General features: G+C 38.1%; 1 pseudogene; it reads right to left on the bottom strand.

Moving 5' to 3' along the window:
• Positions 1-387: 387 nt before the first annotated feature.
• On the bottom strand, positions 388-3,690 carry LOC101712774 (SWI/SNF-related matrix-associated actin-dependent regulator of chromatin subfamily A member 5-like; annotated as a pseudogene).
• Between the last annotated feature and the right edge of the window lie 14,412 nt (positions 3,691-18,102).

Genomic DNA, 18,102 nt, shown 5'->3' with positions numbered 1-18,102 from the left:
CATTATTTTGTTATCTTTGTATGAGTAGGTTGTATTTCAATAAGTAAAACATAGATATACAATTCAAAAAAATAACAAATGTTGAAGTCCTTATATAGTCCTAAAACTACCCAGTTTCCTTCCTCAGAATCAACTTTAATCAATTAATCAATCAATTTTTAATAAATGAAGCCTATTTTACTTCAAGTGTTAACGATAAAAAAAATTTTAGCACAGCTGTTCCATTTAAAAAAATGAAAGTACATACTATATTTCTAGCTCAATAAACAGATAAACCTGATGTCTCTGAATGACATAACAATTGAGCATTGTTCAGTACATCTTATGAAGACCCATAAATTAAAGAACTACTGCTTCAAAGTTAGTGATTATGAAACAAATATGCATTCATAGCTTCAGCTCCTTTTTTCTTCCTCTACCATCAGGTGCTCCATCCATTTTACGCTCCTGTGTTGAAGGCTTTGGTCCTTGTTTCTTTTTCTCTACCTTCTCCTTCTCTTCTTGCTCCATGTTTTCTCTTTCAATCAATGTAATTAAGGTATTACACTGCCTCTGGAGAACCATTACAGTTCTGGACTTAAGAAACCAATCAAATCTGAACTGAGGAGAGTTGCGGATGCACTGCTGCAATTCATCATGGGCATTTTCCTTGTCAAATCCAAGCTTGTGAAGCATACAAATCAGAAAATGATCCTCCTCCTCTGTGCAGTTTTTTCCTTTGTTGGTACCGTATGATATTCAGAGCTGATGAAAAGGTGCTTTGTACCATCCAGGCTTCGCATCAAGTGCTTTTTTGATGCTTATTCTTCTTTGAATTCTTGTCTCTCCCCTTTCAATCTGTGCCATGATCTTCTCTATGTCCTGGAGCTCATTGCATCTTTCCCAGAACACAGTTGAGTGTTCAATGACCTCTTCTGGAGTTTTTCCTTCCACTTCTCTTGCTATATTTTCAATATCATCACGACCCCACTTCTCATTAGCTTTAATAAACTGGTTAAAGTCTCTCTTATTCCAATTGGTAAATCCCTGGGTCAGAAGCTTCTCTTTCTCCTCTAGTTCCTTGTCATTAAGGGGCTCCGTGTCATCAATTTTGAGCTGCTCTTCTTTCTGTGCCTGTGCCACATTGGGGAGTTTGGGGCTCCGAGGTACCTTGTTAGTTTTCTGCAATACAGAATTTATTTTTCCAGTAATTCAAATAAATGTGGGGGGGGGGCTGAAAATCCTGAACATTGGGTTGTTTCAGAGGTCAAGGAGCCTTAGGTGCTTTAGGGTCATTAACACGAAGTGCGTCTCTGAAATATGCATCAACAGCGTAATTAGCTTTTCTCTCTTGTTTGGGTGGTTCAATCCACTCAGTAAACGCAATCTTTTGTTTTTCTCTATACTCTTCACCTTCAAAGTTATACACAGTTGACTCTGTAGCCATTGTAAAATTTCTAAGTGAGCTTTCACCCATTTTGGAGAGCTGTTCATTCATCTCAGCAGTCTTCTTTGCAGCTCTTTCCGAAATGCCATCAATACCCTCATCAGTGATCTCACTCTCTTTTGAGGCAAATACATGCATTGCCCCATGTCGAATCATTTGAAGTATTTTGTCCTTCGCAATTTTGTTCAGATTCTGATCCACAAGCCTCCCTTGTTGAATGACAATTGAATCCAGCCTGAGTTTCATCTCATCACATTCCACTATTCTTTCTTCTAAGGTGTTATCAGTTATAAAGCAGAACACTTGGACAGTCTTGGTTTGTCCAATTCTATGTGCACAGTCCATAGCCTGGAGAGCTACTTGGGGATTCCAATCTGAATCATATAAAGTTACTACATCAGCAGTAGCAAGATTGATCCCAAGACCACCAACCAGCACATGTGCTTAACATGAAAACAAACTTTGTGCTGTTTGGTTCATTGTGTGCATTGATTGAATCTTGTCTCTCATCACGTGGTATCTATCCATCCAAACTACAGTACTCATAATTTCTCCTCATGCATTAATCTTCCAAAATGTCCAATACTCTTGTCATCTGATGAAGATTAGTCCTCGTGAACCTTGTTCCTTTAATTTAGGGAGCAACTTGTCTAACACCACCATTTTGCCACTGTTGGTAACTAGATGCATATCTGTTGTATAAGGTGGACCAGGTTCAGCTCCATGAAAGAAATATGGATGATTACAGCATTTCCCCAACTGCATCAGGATATTCAATAACCTCATCTTGTCCATTTTCTCTGCTGAGTTCAGTACATCTATATCCTTCATTAATATCCAGGTATACAATTCCCTTTGCATTTTGCTGAGACCCACATAGATTTTTACTTCTTTCTTTGGAGGCAAACTCTTTTTCAATGTCAGCCTTAATTCGATAAAGCAGAAATGGACACAAAACCATATGAAGTCTCTCTACTAGCTTTTGATTCCCAAGGCAGTTTTTCATATCAAACCAGGAATCAAAGTCATCAGCAGAATTGAACATATCTGGCAACAAAAAATTAAGAAGCGACCAGAGCTTGTGCAAGTTGTTTTGAAGAGGTGTTCCAGTTAATAATAGTCGATTTGTAGTCTTGAATTCCTTCACTATTTCTGACAACTTAGATTTTTTCATTTTTGATTCTGTGAGCTTCATCTATAACAAAGTATCTCCAGTTAAATATTTTGAACACAGACATCTCTTTAATAAGCATTTCATAGGACATTACACATACATCCCATTCTCCTGGTAACAGAACATCTCTGACAAAAGCACCTCTTTGTTCTTTGTCTCCTATCAAACAAACAGATCTAAGGGCTGGAACCCATCTCTTGAATTCACTCATCCAGTTGTGTAATGTAGACTTAGGAACCAAAACCATATGAGAACCGGGAATGTTTCTATAGTGCTCCATGTACCCAAGAAAAGAAATTGTTTGAAGAGTCTTGCCCAGGCCCATTTCATCAGCAAGGATACCACTGATACCATTCTCATACAAAGAAATGAGCCAATTCAATCCTTGGACCTGGTAATCCCTCAGTTTACCCCATTTCACATATAATGGAGAGTCTTCAAATTGAGTGCAAATATTGGTTGCTTTGGAGCTTTCTGTTAATAGTTCTTCGTCTTCCTCTTGCTCTGTTCTACAGTGTCGGTAACTACCCATGTCCAGATTCAGATACATCCTCTTAGAAACTGAATAATCTTGCCCAGTGTATAGGTTAGGGGTTCAGATGAGTAAAACCACTTATTCCCCAATTCTGAAGCTTCCAATTGTGTATATGCAACAAATATTTTCACTCATCAACTGAGAGCAAGTTCTGTTTCTCATCCTTTTTCATTTGTGGGTGCCCTGGTTTCGTCTTCAAAGGTGAGGTTGGAGTCTTCTGAGCAGCAGGCTGAATGAAATGTGCAAACAGCTGTCTGCTTTAATAAATACTCAAATCTATTTGCTCGATCAGTTTGTATTTTTTTCTTCATAGGCAGGATCTGGTTCTTGGATTTCTTTTTGCTTCCCAAGTGCACCATCAAATACTTCCTCCGCCTCGGCGTCCGCAGGACCGGCGCTGGCTGCGGCGGGTACGGTACAACCCGGGGTCGCGGCGCCTTTGTTGCAGCCGGAGCTGCCGCCGCACCGCGGTCCTGGGGGCGCTCTGCTCGGCCTCCTCCGCCTCAACCAGTCTTCTGAGTTTATTTTACATATTTCCAGAAATATTCCACACATATGCAAGCGTGGTATATACAGGTACATACACATACACAGAGCAATACACTCCTTTCCTTTGTGATTTTCGTCTTTATTGTGTCTAGATATACCCCCCACCCCCCAAGCCTCATGTGGCCATGGATAGGGCTTTTTCAGAAGTGGCTGGATCTAGAGGGTGTGATGCTGGGATTGATTCAAGGTGCGGTGATAGGCTTGAGGGCACTAGGATTAAAGGTGTGAGTGCTGCCCGCCCTAAGAAGGCTGGATAAGATAAAAGGAGCAGAATGATGCTGTTAAAGTCCCTTGGTTGCTTTTGCTGTCTTCTACCTGCCCTGAACTGTTTCTCCTCTGCCATGTCCCTCTTCCGTGCCACCCTGCCTTGGAGTCAGCCAATTATAAATTGAAACCTCTAAAACCCTTTTCCCCTTTAACTTTGGTTGTCCGGTATTTTATCTCAGCAATCAGAGAAAAGTAACTAAGACAATCTCTTAACAAATCTTAAGATATTTTCATATAGGAATACCTATAGATATTTATCTCCCACCCTTTCTTCTGAGAATTTCAAAGTTTACTTTTAATTTTCATTAAAGAAATAGTTCTACTTTGTTTAACAAAACAAACAGTGGGGACTTTCAATTTCCAGTTCAACATGTAAAGGGCTCAGAAGTTGACACTTTGTTCTGACAAAAAGTAAAGCTAAACAAATGGGGAGGAAGCAAGTCTTTATAGATTTATGAAAAAGTGAGGTTCCAGATCACACTGTTGCCTCTAAAACTGGAAAGATAGGTGAATATGGAGAATCACAACTTATAGGAGCAGAAACAAATCAGCAGCAACCTCTGTAGGAACAAGTGCCAGGGCAAGAAAACCTGCACTGAAGTTGGCTAGTGCTGGAGGCTCAGAAAGGACAGGTCTGAAGCCTGGGATCTCCAAAGGGACCCAGGCATAGGAGGGGGTATGCTTTTGTGAGGTTTTTACTTCCAGAAGTTTGACCAAGTTCTCATAGTATCAGAGAAAAATCCCCTCGTATTTCTAGCAGAGGAAAATGAAAAGCAATCACTTTGGAATACCCAAAAGAACACCTTCTTAAATTCCTCCTCCTTTCCAACTCTCAAAAAAAAAGGAAAAGAAAAAATTCTAAGCAGGTCAGTTGATCTAAGAATTAAGAAAGATCCAACTCTAGTTCTCTGTAGTCATCCTATTCTACCTAAGCAGAAGGAGGGGACTGTGAAGTTTGAAGTCCAGAGGAACAGGCTCATCAAGAGACCGAGACCAAATTATAGGGCTGTAGAATGCTTCCCCACACCTACTTTGCCGTCACTGACCCTCGGTTCCTCACTAAGGGTTGAAGATGCCCATACCATACTTTTTAATGAAAACATATACATTAGCATAATGGTAGCCAGCTCTACATCTCAGTAGCTATGCTAGGGAAATAGAGGAAGCCATCTTTGTGTTCAGCCACTTGGTACAACAAATGGCAAGGTGTGTGCACATGTCAAAGTGGGTAAGATTTACCCACATTATGTGCCATGTCACTTTTTTTGTATTTATTATTTTTAATTAAATGATTTCTTTTGATTTTTCTTATAGAATTAGCCCAACCCAGTATAATGTTGCATGAAAATCCACTTTTACAACTTTGGGAGGATTTGAAAGTGAATCATCAGATGATTCAGCTATTGATGATGTCTCACTTAGGTCATGTAAACCAAAGAAGTTAGCAAGATTCGACAGATAGAGAAGTACAGAATGAAGACCGTGATTCAGATGAGGAAGAAAACAGTAATTTAAATAAATATTTGACTAGTCAAAATGCTACAAAGTGGTCATGTACACCTGAACAATCCAACATTAGAGCTAGGTCAGAAAATGTTATTAGGTTCTTTTCAAGAGTGAAACCTATTGGACAGAATGCCAACACCACCATTCAATGTTGAAAATTGTTTGTAAGGGACGATATGCTACAAGACATTGTGAAATACACTAACAATGAAATACAAGAAAGCATTCTATATACGTCAATAGTAATACTCAAAAATATATTTATCATGACACCTCACTATCTGAACCAAAAACCTTCATAGGAGGATTTTATCATTCTTATCATTAGAATCTAAAGGATTTATGGAGAAGCAACAGATGTGGTGTTGAGATTTTTGGAACAATAATGACACTCAAGAGATTTAGTTTCCTTCAAAATTGTCTACATTTTGATGACAAAAAGACCTACCAAGAAAGAAAAACCATTGACAGTTGGCTGCTATTCTCTTTTTTTTCCCATTAAGTTTATTGGTACTTTTTAGGTAGACAATACAGTTACATTCATCATTGGGACCTTGTACCTTCACATGATGTATCTTGGTTCTTATTTTTTCCCCATTCCCCTGCCCTCCCTTTACCCCCTCCACCCACCCTTCTCTATTTACAAAGACTTTGTTTCCATTTTTATTTTGAACTGTCAAACAATTTATACACTATCTGAATACATGACAATTGACAAACAACATACATCATTTCATGGTTGTTGAAGCTTCACCAATATGTGCCAAATAAACCTTATAAATATGGAATAAAATATATTCCCTGATAGATGCAAAGACATTTTACACCTTGAATTTAGAAATTTATCCTGGAACTCAGCCACCAGGTCTTTATATGCTTTTATGAACAGACTTGTTGCACCTATTTCAAAAAGTAATCCAAATATCACATTTGAATTGGTTCACTAGTTACCCAATGATACTACATTTGCTAAAAGAACACTAGTTGACCAGCACAGGAACTATTCACAAGAACAAAGGCATGATTCCTTAAAAAATGTTGTAAGTTCACAATAGAGAAATGTATAGTACAATCTTTGGATTTCAGAAGGACATAACATCGGACTCCTATATGGTGAAGTAAAACAAAGTAGTATTTTTTTAAAGTAGTATTGATACTGTTGACATTACATCATGATGATAAAGTTGATAGTGAAGCCAGGTATGTGGTGCACACCTGTAATCCCAGTACTCAGGAGGCTGAGGCAGGAGGGTCCTGTGAGTTCAAGGTCATTCTGTGCTACATAGTGAGTTCAAGGCTAACCTGGACTACATATCGAGACCCTGTCTCAATAAAATACACAAAAAAGGGTTGATAGTGGGTCCCCAACACAAATGGAGCCAGAAATGGTCACATTTCACAACAAAATGAAAGGCAGAGAAGATGTTGTTGACGAGTTATGCAGCAAAGCATTGGCCAATGGTTGTGTTTTTGTTTTTTGATCCTGAACATGTCAAGCATAGTTTCACAGTTCACAAAGAAAATAACAAGGAGTAAATTATCACAGAGAAATTTTCTTAGAGGATCAGAACTGGAATTGTTAAATGATCAATTATAACAGAGGAAGAACAGTATGTATCTGGCCAAAGAACTCTGCAAAAGAATTCGGGAGGAGACCAGTGAACAGATAGGTGAAACATCACAAGAAACTCCTAAGAAAACAGAAAGGCCAGCAAGATATCAAGTGTGTCCTACCAAAGAAGACAGGAAAACAAAACACATGCGCTATCAGTGTAAGCGATACTTGTGTATGGAACATGCTGTTCTCATGTGTGAAAACTGCCTTAGGTGTGTTAATTAAAGCAAAGATAATTTCTGTGGTAGAGTTTTGTTTGTATTTTCATTGTAGTTCACATAGAAATTTATTTGTGTTGTTATTTTTCATATCCATAACTCAGAACTGCTGAAACTTAGAAACAACCAAGATCTCTGTTATTAGATATATGGATATAAACTGTGGTACATCCAGATAATGTAATACTATTCAGTGCTAAAGGGATATGAGCTATCAAGACATAAAATGACATGGAGGATTAAATGCATATTTCTCCATGAAAGAAGCCAATTTGGAAAGACTACATGACATGATTATAACCACAGTGGATGACATTCTGTCAGAAAGAGACCATGGGATAGGAAAAAGCTCAGTGGTTGCCAGGGTTTAGTGGGAGAGAAGGATGAATGTGCTGCATGCAGAAGGTATTTAGGATGTTGAAATACTCTCTATGATACTGTTATGGTGGCTACATATCAATATATATATTTCTTCAAGCCCACAGAGTGCACAACACCAAGAGTGAGTCCCAAAGTAAACTGTGGACTTGAACAATAATGATTTGTCAACAATTCTCTACAGTTTTTAGGACTCATTATTTTTTGTAACAATGTTTATGCCCTGAATAACTCTTAAGAAATATATTTATTTTTCACTGTAGTTTTAGGTTACAAGCAAAACTGAGAGGAAGGTGAAGAAATTTCCTAGTTATCTGCTGGCCCCACACATGGGTAGTCTCCACCATCATAATGTTGTGGACTATAGTGTTACATTGTTTACTGTTGATGACATCTAATCTCTCCAGAAAAAATAACATATTCAACTCTTTTAGTTATTTTTTTGTGTATTTCTATTTTTTCATACATCTAAATTCTGTACAAAGTAATAAAATTCTTGATTTTTTTCTATTTTAAACAATATGCATTAAATTTTACATCTCTCACATTTATATGGCATGAAAGGAGCTAGCAAATGAGATTTGGAAGGTCAGACAAGCAGGAGAAAAGCCAAGAGAGATGAGAGTTTCAAGAGGAGGTCGTCAGTGGTATTTCATGCTCTAAGCTGACACCGAGCCATAGACTGAACAGAGTCCACACTAGCCATCTCCTAAGTATTGAGTTACACTTCCAGCTACTACATATAGGGGTGGGGGTTGTTGTGAGAACTGCTTGAAAATGAGGAAGGGAGCTTATCATGACCCAACTGCAAGGGGAAAAGTGAAAGGTACAGGTAGGAAATAAGAGCTAGAATCCTCGGGCCCAAGCTCAGGAGACCTGTAACATACCTACCTTCCTTCCTTCCTTCCTTCCTTCCTATTGCAATGTTCCAGAAATCGTAGAAAGAAATACACGGAGACACAGAATTTGGGTAAAATAGTAAAAGTTCACTTGCAAGCAGGCAGGACCGCCAGAAAGTGGTCTGGTCAGTGTCCATGGGTCCCTTTGTTCAGTGTTTCTTTTTTATATCCTTTTTAGCCATTATTTCATCCCTAGTGGTCTTTGCTGAGCAAACAAAATTCCAGTTTTGTTTAATGGTTAGACACAGGTGGTTCCTGTCACTGATTACCAGCACAAACACATGACAGTTGAAGCACATATATCACAAATTTGTCCAAGCATTGTAACTTTGTTTTTAAGATGTTATCTGTAGGAGGGCTATAGGTCAAAAGAGTCATATATCACTATAAACAACCAGAGCAACAGGCTAAGGCAATTTTCTAAAGGGATACACTACCTATTTTATTCCTATGACAACTTCAATAGTTAATTTACTAAGCAGTCTAAAACTTTTCCCCATCAGTAAGAGGGAGTACAATATTTCATGGACCCCAGTGACACTTCAGGCTAGGATCTAGAGTTTTCTGAAAACTCTTAAGGAGCAGGTATCCAGCCAGGTATGGTGGTGCAAACCCATAATCTCAGCTATTCAGGGTAAGGCAAGTTCAGGATAGCAAGTTCAGCTGGCCTGGTCAACTTAGTGAGCTTTGTCTCAGGGAAAAAAAAGTAGCAGATATCTATATCCTCCAAACAAGAAAATTTTTCCTTATTTAATGTGTTAAGTAATTTTCCATCACTATAACAAATACCTGAGGTAATAAACTTATTTTTTAAAATTTTATTTTATTGGTACATTTTAGGTATACAATATAATGACATTCATCATTGGAAATTTGCACCTTTACATAATCTCTCTTGGTTCTTATTTTTCTCTCTTCCCCTGCCCTGCCTTCAACCTCTCCATCCCTCCCTATTTCTTCCCTTGTATGACCTTTGGGTTTGTCCTGCTCTTCTTTTTCTAGAAGCTTGATATTCAGCATCAGGTTGTTTAATTGGGCTCACTCTGCTTTCCTAATATCACTATTACATCACTCCAACCTCTTCTTGCCTTGAGGGTTTGCATTGAGAAGTCTGCTGTGATTCTGATGGGCTCTCCTTTGTATGTGATTTGTATCTGTTCTCCAACTGCTTGTAGAACTTTGTTCTTCTGTTGAGTTTCTGGAATCTTAACAATTATATGCCTATGTGTAGACTTTTTTGTTTTGGGTACTGGGGATCTAACTCGGGTCCTTGTGCTTGTGCAGAAGGTGGCAAAACCACTGAGCTAAATCCCTGGCCCCTGTGTAGACCTTTTTGATCAAGGCTAGTTGGAGTCCTATATGCCTCACTTATCTGTATATAAAGTTCTTTTCCCCCTTTTTTTTTTGGTACCGGGGATCAAACTCCAGTCCTTCCACTTGCGAGGCAGGCAGCAGAACCACTGAGCTAAATCCCCACCCCTCTTTTCCCCTTCTTGAGAAGTTTTCTGCCATTACTTCTGTGAACAGTTTTTTTATGTTGTCTGCACTCTCTCCTGTTTCTTCATTGACTCCAATCAGTCTTATGTTATTCTTCTTTGCATTGTCTAGCACCTGCTGGATTGATATCTCATGGTCCCTTACAATTTTAAAGCAATTTTTCTTTTCCTGGTCACTAATTGCAATCTTATCTTCTATATCTGAAATTCTGTCCTCACATTGGCTCATTCTGCTGAGTAGACTTTCAATGGAGTTTTAATCTCCTGGAAATCTGTTTGCATCTGTTTTATGGATTCCATTTGTTTCCTATGTTGGGATTCCATCATGTTCCTGAGCTCCTCTCTGGATTTATTAATCATGTCTTTCACTATGAGCACAATCTTTGCTGTTATCTGAGAAATTATTTCTGATTTCATTTTTTCCAGATCCTCTTTTGTTGCCAATTCAGGGAGTCCAGATGGTTGAATACCAGAGTGTTCCATCTCATTTCCCTTTGGGGTTGCTGTAGGTGATCTGGAAGTCTGGTTTTGAGACTTGTTTACTTGTCATCTCATTTCAATTGGGGAGGTGCTGCTGGCTCCTGCGTGGCTCACCTCTTCTGCATGAGGAGTGGTGCTATGGTGGCCCGGAAGCCTCCTACTCTGCACCCTGAGGTAATGAACCCATAAGAAAAGGTTCATTTTGGGTCACAATGTTGGTGATTCCAGGTCATGATCAGTTGGCTCCATTGCTTTTTGGCCTATGGCAAGGCAACACATCATGGTGGAAGCATGTAGAAGGATAAGTGTGCTCACTTTCTGTCTGAGAAGTAAAAGAGAAAGAGAAAGCGAGGAAGGGACCAAGGTCCCACAGTTCCTTGAGGGCACAACTCCAAGGACCTGAAGACCTCCTTTTATGTCCTGCCTCTGAAAAGTTCCACCACCTCCCCATAGCACCATGCTCTTAACACATGGGACTCTGAGGGACACCTAAGTTCCTAACTCTAGCAGTTAACCCTCAAAGGGATACCAGTGGAGAAAGAGCTCATCAGGCAGGAGGAAGATCCTCCTGGGCCTCTGTTAGAGATGATGGGAAGGTAAGGAGACCCATGCCTAAGCTTCTCTTACTTACCCTTGACTTCTGTGTCTGTAATGAAGTGTTCTTTAAAATTCCTACAATATGATGTAGCACACTTCACATTGAGCTCTGAGTCATGAACTGAGGAAACCATAGCAGTGTGGCAGGGCTTTTGGGAAGAAAGGACAAGAACATCAGATTTCAGGAGTTGGAAAATGAGAAAGTAGAGACAGATGTGATGACTAGTCATCCATGAAGTTGATTGACAATAGGTTGGAGAAAATGGGAAAAACTGAAGGAGTAAGTTCCTAAAAAATCAAGGAGAAAGTAAAATAAATATAGTTTAATTTGATGAATGGCCCACATATCTAATGGAGAAAATGTCTCATATGCTTCTTTTAAAGTTCAAACCATTAGAACTCAGAACTTAGCTCATTTAAATTTAAGAGTGAATCACACTGTTGTCATCAAGAGTGAAGACAGAGAGAGCTGGGATCCTGAGTATGATTTGAAAAATTAATTTTTTAAATAAGACATAATAAGAAATGCACTTTTAGAAATGTACATCATGCTTTTCTGCTTCAAAGAAACTGCTGAAACAGGAGGAAGTTGTCAAGACTGGAATGATGGTAGAAAATCTGAAACCAAAACAATGGATATGTACTGAGCTATATCCCCAGCCCATTTTTTATTTTTTATTTTGAGATAGCGTATCATTAAGTCACTAAGTTCCCTAGAATAGGCTCAAACTTGTGATTACAGCTTGCACTACCACACCTTGCTTGTAACCTTGTAATTCTTCAGAGCTCTAGAGAAAACCCTTCTCTTAACTGTTTCTAGGCCTATTCCTCCTCTTAAGTAAATCTGCACCTTTCACCTGAGCACTGATGTTGATCTGAATGGATAAGAACCTTTCTACCTGGTTCTGCTCTTAGGAGCTTCACAGACTCCAGTGATTATTTATTTAACATCTCTAAACCTTTGTCAAGTGTCCTAGTAGTTCTTAAGTTGTATTGACAGGATTGGGGTAATAGCTGCATAGAGGATAGCACAGAATACATACTTACCATGTCAGAGTGGAAACATGAAAAAGAATTAACAACATGCAATGCAGGCTAGAATTTAATTAATTTAAACTGAAAAAATATACCAGACTAAAACAAGTGTGAAGGGATTATAATAAAAACAGTCCCCTGCTCTACCACCTTACACTTCTTCTCTTCCCAACATGGTCACCACTTTTAAACTGATGATATGTTTATTTATTCTAGTAGTTAGCTCCATATTTGTAAATTATGCATTTATGCAACAACTGAATTGTCAATTTTAATTGTCACTATTCACCCCCTTCTGTGACAGTTAAGAATGTAGTAGATCCCTTGCACCCTCGCCAAACACCTCCCTTGCAACTCTTGTTCCATTACAGAAACCTGCTTTGCCCTCTCTCATCTGGTATAGTAAGACTCAGTAGCTCTGCTCTCTCACTTCATTGCAACCTTGTCAGTTGAATTTCTATTTAAAAAAATTTTTTTTCAATCCTGGGGGTTAAATCCAGGGTTTTTTTTTGTTTTTTGGTTTGTTTGGGGTTTTTTTGTTTGTTTTTTTTTTTTGCATGCTAAGCAAGTGTTCAACCTCTTAGCTACATCCCCAGACCATTTTATTTTAAGGCAGGGTCTCACTAAATTGCACAGACTGGATTCAAATTTGTGATCCTCCTGCCTCAGCCTCTCAAGTAGCTGAGATTGCAGGCATTTGTCACCATATCCACTCTTTAGTTTAAATGATTACAGTTGATAATATTTATTGCCCACTTTGAAACCCTAATAAACTTTTCTGTTATTTGTCTACAATGTGACTCCAAACATTAAAAAGTAATTAACAGTTGGTAACATTCTTAGCTAGCTTTGCAGCCCTACTGAACTTTGCTGATATTTGTCTATGAAGTGATAGGAAATATTAATAAATAATTAACAACATTTATATTAATATGACTGTAAAAATTATACACTGAATAGTCAAATAGCATCTATAAAAATGATGTTTTCTTCCTGGCACTTCCCCCTCTCACCTATGAACAGTCCTAACAAAATTCAAGCACATCACATTTCAGTTTACTTTGTATTTTAAAAATGTCTTTCTTATACTTTTTTCCTCCAGAATTTCTGATTGCTCTGCAATTGTTTTTGTAAGGAGGAGCCCCTGTGTTAAGATCATATGTTCTCTTGATGGTATCCCTACTGTCTTCCAAGTTCTCACTCATTTTATTCATTGCTTGGAACCTAATCCATTTTGCTATTGAAACACTAGGTGTTTGTGTGTGTTTGTGTGTTGCTTTTCATATTAGACTGTGCTTTTCACATTGAGCTTCATCCCCAGCTCTTTTTATTTTCTAATTTTGAGATAAGTTCTCACTACGTTGCCTAGGCTGGGCTAGAACTTGCCATCCTTCCATCTCAGCCTCCTAGACTGCTGAGATTATGTGTATGCACTGGCATCCCCAGTTTACACTTCACTTTTCTGGCAGTTTTGTGTTTGTTCTTGAGCTGGCTACCTTCTTGGGACAGATGCCTTCATTTTATCTTTCCTTAATTTTCCTTCTGTGTGCACAGGCATTCTATTTTGTCTACACTGGTGGCCAGCCATACCATTTCTCCTGAGACCTCCCTCCAGAGCCCTGTCCTCTTCTCTGAACCTGGCTCTTTTCTGGGCCAGCTGCATCTTACCAGAAAACTTTCCCAATCTTTTCCAATAAGGGAGTGGGCAGGAAGTGAGTTTTCTGAGGACCTGTCCATCTGAAAGTATCTTTATTCTGCCATCATTCAAATCAAATAACTGTCTGGTAGATGTCTTTTTTTCTATTTTACTCTCTAGAAGCTTTTAGAATTTTGTAAATCTCTTAGGTTCTCAAATTCTATATTAAAATTTATCAGCTTTCCCCCGAATCTTGTCATCTCTTTCCTTACAATTTCTGGAATTTACGTTACTTTTTTTTAAGTTTATCCCTTCTGTTTGCTTTGCTCTCTGGTTTTGGCATGAACATTAGTTATTATAATACACAATATTAAAAGTACAGTATATTTTGGGCTTCCTAGGTTAAGCCTCTTGTTTTTTGGTCCAGTGTTCTGTAAATGTGTCATTTTAGAAAAATCTCTGAGAAACCTCTTTGACTTTAATATTCCCATTATATTGCCTTCATAGTTCAATACAGTATTGCCTCATTAATATATACAATTTTATGTTTTTATGAATCATTTAAAAAATAAACTTGAATTAAAATTTTTAAAAGAGAGATTTTCTTTGCTCAAGGGTTCAACACCTGACACAAAACATTCTGAATAGGAAAGTGGATGGAAATGGAGGGTTACTTTTAAAATATTGCTCTTTAATAGGTCTCCCTGTTGCAGCCTGCTGGCACATGCTGTGGGAATCTGAAGGCTCTCAGGTTTTACCTGTAAGCCCCTCACATTTGTCTCCTACTCGTTCATAATTTAGGCTTTCTACTGGCTACTTCATCAGTCAATTCCTTTCCTATATACTTTTTGTTTCACAGAAATTTACCAAGCTCTCTTTTTTGTTGATGGCGCCCTGCCCCGTTCTCTTTACTGTTGAAATTCTAAACATATTTTTAGCATTTTAATAGAATTTATAAGTTTATGTGCTTCTTGCATTTGAGACTGCAAATCTTCCATTTCCTTAAGTAATTGAGAAATGATTTCATTGTTTCTCAGGAAGAAAAGGAAGGACATGCTGAATTGCAGGCTATTTTAATGGTCAGAGTGGGTGCTGAGGATTTTTTTTTCCTGGTCTCCAGCATAGTCCCCTGAGGGATTAAGAACCCAAGCCACTGTAGACATATTTAGTTCCTCTTCTCTCCACCTATGTGGGTCTAAATTTGTAACTAAGACTTTCTTTAGTGGATGTTTATTAACTCCACGTATAATATACACATTATTTTATTTTATTTTAGCCACTCTTCAAATTAGATATTATTATTATCTTTATATTTGACTAAATGGAGATTGTGTCTATCAGCTTTCCATTACTATAACAAAATACCTGAGACAGTGTACAAATAAGGTTTTTTGCTCATAATTTTGGAGGTTTCAGTCCTCAGCCAATCAGCCTTTTGCTTTGGGGCCATGACCAGGTAGCATATCATGTGTGAAGCATGTGGTAGATCATACTATTCATGTCATGGCCAGGAAACAAAGAAAGAGCAAAGAAGAAATCATAGTGGCACAATACTCTTGAGGGCACACACCCATGCCCTAAAATATCCCAGAGGTCTCCACCTCTTAAAGATCCCACCCCTCCTAGTTCTGCTGTCCTGAGAACCAAGTCTTCAGCATAGGAATCTTTGGAGGACACAGTTCAACCATGTCCAAACCATAGTGCAGACCAATTCAGGGGTTAGAAAACTCAGGCTTTATTGTTTTTGCCTCTGCCATATTTGGTAATATTACATCAATCACTAATCTTTTCTGATCCTTAGTTTCCTCATCTACAAAGAAAAATATAATGAAATCTGCTCTATGTCAACCACAAGGCTGCAGGAAGATCACATGAGAATATATACATTAAAAGACTCATCATATCATCATGGCAACAATTTACACTCATCTAATACTTTATAATTTGCAAAGAGCAGTAATATTATCAAATAATTTCTGTTTTTCGGGTGAAAACTGTGCCTAAGAGTGTTCTAATATAATATAGCTTTTACTCTATAAAATCAGAACTGAAACAGTTCTCCAAATTACTCCAAGCTACATTTTCTCATTTTTTCATATAGGCACCTTATTGACAGAACAATCTTTAATTATTAAATAATTAACAATAGAATTCCTTCACAAAATGTAACCATTTAAAATTCTGTTCTTGGACTGAGGATGTAGCTCAGAGGTAGAGCTCGTGCCTAAAATTCAGTTCTTTCTATTCATAATTTATCTCCACACTATTTTAAAGAGTTCACCTGATATATTTGGTAATGTGCAGCTATATTATTTAATTAGTATTCACTTAGTACTTTAACATATTAAACTCGGTAATGGCTAAAAAGTAGAAGATAATTACTATTATTTGGGGGTTTTTGTTGTCTTTTGGTTTGGGTTTTTTTTTTTCAGTGTGGGGATGGAACTCAGAGCCTCAAGTATGCCAGGCCCCAGCTTTATATCTGTGCTACATCCTAGCCCTTAAAATAATTCTTTAAAGATGCTTAAATTAAGACCAGTAAGGAAGTTACACTTGACATAACATCACATATCATAATCCCTGGTACAATAAAATACCATTTCTGGTAGTTAGATGACATCTTCAATAAAATAAAAAGCTTGCTTCCACACTAAGTATTTTTTTAAACATCTCATCAAATAACTGAATGTGTCCATGGTTCTGTGGCTTTAGAATACCACATTGCCAAACGGGTGTCACTCCTCTGATTCAGTCTCCTTAGAGTCCATTTGTCTGGACTGTGCCTAGGGCTCAATGAGAGCTCCTTGTGGATTAATGAGAACACAAACCATTAATCCCAGGACACTGAAGACAAAAAAGAAAGACAAGAGACTGGGACTGAAAAAAAAACAAGGAAGGGGGAGCAGAGGGAGAAAGCAAAGTGAGAAAACTAGAAGCAAGTGAAAAAAAACCCAAAAAAACAACTTTTGTGTATTCTCAGTATTGGCATTGGCCTGATCTGGGAGATGTACAGGAAAGAGAATAGGACACTAATTAATATTCAAGTTATAGAAGACAAAATGAACAGAGCCTAAGAGTAGAGGTAATTAAATTTCTGTGCATACAAATCAGAAGCTAACAAGCACTTATTGGCCAATCATCTATTTTCATGGAACTGGCCAGCTTCTTGGCTTTAAAATCACAAGTGCTGTGCAGCCAACATCAGTGCAGAGGACCTGCCCATACCCAGGGTCCAGGCATCCTGTCCTCCCCAGCACCTGTGCTTGGGCCCACCATGGGCAGCGGAGACATCCTGTACCACTGGATCATCCAGTTCATTTCACAAGACACATAAGTTCAGCTTAAAGATTTACTGTTTCAAAGCACTTTTACCTAAAACAAATCCTAGATTCATCTAAACAAATCAGAATTATAAATTATAGAGGTGCAACCTTATTTCAGAAACCACAGAAAATGTAAAACACATTTTGCAAATCATTCATAATCTCACAAAGAGTAGTTACATTCTTTGAAGAGTAATTGAAAACTTTAAAGGGTAATGAAACTCTAAATTTTCACATTAGTCACATAAAAATAGCTGCCAGAAACCACCAAAGGAGACCTCACCTGTTAGACAAGATCAAAGGAAAATGACTCTTTAAATTCTATGTACATTTTTTGCTTGTTTAAGTAATGCTATTAATATTTATACTCTAGGATTCTAAACAGTATTTTGTGCAATAAAAATTGTAAATATGCTGCTCATGAAAAAAAGAATATTAAAAAAGAATATACTATGAATATTAAATAGAATGTGCTTAATTCTAGATACAATTTTGATCTTATGAAATGTACTCTGCCATTCTTATAATAGAATAATAGCTAACACTTGCATACTATTTTGTATTCTGCCTTTTCAGTGTACATCATCCTATATGCATGTCTTTTAATTCATTTCCAGCCATCATGTCCCCCCATGCCCACACTCCCCACACACTGGTTTAACTCCACAGGAGTCATCAGCTTTGTTCTGGCCATGTCACTGGTCTGCTTAAAATCTCCCCTTGTTTCTCCACTGTCTTTAAAATCGAGAACTAACTGTGGCACAAATTACCCTTCCAAGATGGCTTCTCAATGCTATCCCTGTCTTCCTCGCCATATGAGAATTCTCTAACAGGTCTTTTGATACCCATTCCTGGGTGCTCTCTGAGATGGATGCATGGTAACACCCCACCCCAGAGCACAGCCTCTCAACCCTGCTTCCCTCAGTGTACTCTGGCATGCTGAGTATGCTGGCCTAACTGATGTCCCC

This window comes from Heterocephalus glaber, unplaced genomic scaffold, assembly GCF_053883595.1.
Source record: "Heterocephalus glaber isolate CG9 unplaced genomic scaffold, H.glaber_assembly_v1.0 deba00001461, whole genome shotgun sequence".
Classification (NCBI taxonomy): domain Eukaryota; kingdom Metazoa; phylum Chordata; class Mammalia; order Rodentia; family Bathyergidae; genus Heterocephalus; species Heterocephalus glaber.
The sequence above is the reverse complement of the archived record's forward strand: the minus strand, read 5'-3'. Positions and strand labels throughout refer to the sequence as shown.